At 39.9% G+C, this 2,038-nt stretch overlaps 1 protein-coding gene across 11 annotated transcripts in view; it reads left to right on the top strand.

The window, feature by feature from the left end:
• LOC128247032 (glutamate receptor ionotropic, NMDA 2B-like) overlaps positions 1–2,038 on the top strand; it is a 1,034,258-nt gene that overhangs the window by 717,174 nt on the left and 315,046 nt on the right. The gene's annotated exons all lie outside the window — the stretch shown is intronic.

Below are 2,038 nucleotides of genomic sequence, written 5' to 3' on the forward strand. Positions count from 1 at the left end.
AGATAGATATACAAATACACAAACGTGTGTGTTGGCTGTACATGTCTATATTTTCCTTTTTTGCTGTTTTACTCTATTTTGCCTTCTACCCATTTTCGTATGTTCGATGAGAAGAATGCGTATCATAATTAATATGTTTCCGATTTCGCTAAACAAACAGACTAATAAACATCTACTCAGACCAATAATTAATGCATACCTGCCTCCTGGCGTCAGTAAATTATGAAAAGCTTCTGTACATGGATAAATCGCGTATTTTTCTATTGATTTATATTTTAGTTTTGTTCACCAAACGCGAAACGTTCATACATAATTACATCGCAAGCTACATGAAAAACAACGAGCCTAGACTCTTTATTAAACGGGAGATGATATTTTATTAATTGCTTCTTACAAGTTGATCCCAAGTATTTGCATAATACACCTACGCACCAGTGCACACTCGTATGTATTTCACATATATCTCATTCTCTCCCTCTCTCCCCATCCTGCTCTTTCTCTCTCCTTCTTTCACTATATACATAAAAATAGAAAGATGAATAGATAGATTTAGAGATAGATTGATTCTTAGATAAACCGACATATGTATTAACATAATTACACACACACACACACATACACACGCAATGTAGGCGCAGGCATGGCTGCGTGTTAAGAAGCTTGCTTCCCAACCACTTGCTACCGGGTTCAGTCCATCTGCGTGGCACCTTCGGCAAGTATCTCCTGCAGCAGCCTCTGGCCGACCAAAGCATTGTGAGTAGATTTCGTAGACGGAAACTGATAAAAGGCCGCATATATATATATATATATATATATATATATATATATATATATTTATTTATTTACTTATCTATTTATGGGTTTCAGCCAAGTGGTTGTGGTCATGCTGGAGCACCACCGACACTTTCCGTCTTTATGCTATGCTCTCTTTACGTTCCTTGCGTGGCTCTTCTCCTCCACCTGATATAATCCAATCAAGAGTTTTGATAGCACATCTGGTGTATAAGAGAATTTGACATAGCTGCCCTAAACTGTGTCTCATTTCGAGCCTTTGGTTCGTCTGGTATCGTGGAGAGGAAAGCATCGAGTTTTCTCTTGAAGACCTCTATATGCATGTCATGCAGGTCTCTCAAATGTTTTGGCAGGGCATTAAAGAGCTGAGGTCCTCTGAAACCGAGGTTGTTGCAGTATCTTGTTCTTATGTGAGATGCAGTGGACAGCACATTTGGTACCACGCAGTGGCGACCAGTGCGGGCATTCTTGTAGTACTTGATGCCAAAGTTTGGCACTGCCTGCGCTCCAGGGAGTAGAGACCTAGTGCCTTCAGTCGCTGCTTGTAGTTCATCTGTTGGACTGTGGCGATCTTTTTTTGTATAGTGACACTGAATTGCCTCGAGTTCTGCTGTCCGTTTGACACTGTGTGCTGACCACAACTGAAAGCAATAGTCTAGGCGGCTCAGAACAAATGTTTTCCATAGAGTCAACATGACTTTTTGATCCCTTGTTCGGAATGTCCTCAGTATCCACCCTGCCAGTTGTCTGCACTTTGCTGTCAACTTGACAATGTGCATGTGAAATGATGCATCACTACACATGTTGATGCCCAGGTCTCTTACTGTTTATACATGTTATATATATATATATACTTTGTGACTTTGTGTCTGTGATTGTCCACCACCACTAACATTACTTGACAACCGTGGTAGGTATGTTTACGTCCCCTTAATCTAGTAGTTCGGCAAAAGTGACTGTTAGAATAAGTACTCGGCTTACAAAGATTAAGTTCTGCGGTCGATTTCTTCGGCTAAAAGGCGGTGCTCCAGCATGGTCGCAGTCAAACAGCTTAAAAGATAAAAGAATATACATATTAGTACTTGATTAACTTAAAGCTTATAATAACGGGGCATATAAGCCCTCGACGGATTAACAAAGAGATGTGGTTTCGAGTCTCACGCGTACGGGAAAACATACTTAGACTATTTTCTTCAGTCATTGCACGGTGATCACTTATAATGTATGTGTATATATATATATATAT

Source organism: Octopus bimaculoides, chromosome 2 (genome assembly GCF_001194135.2).
Source record: "Octopus bimaculoides isolate UCB-OBI-ISO-001 chromosome 2, ASM119413v2, whole genome shotgun sequence".
NCBI classification, from domain to species: Eukaryota; Metazoa; Mollusca; class Cephalopoda; order Octopoda; family Octopodidae; genus Octopus; species Octopus bimaculoides.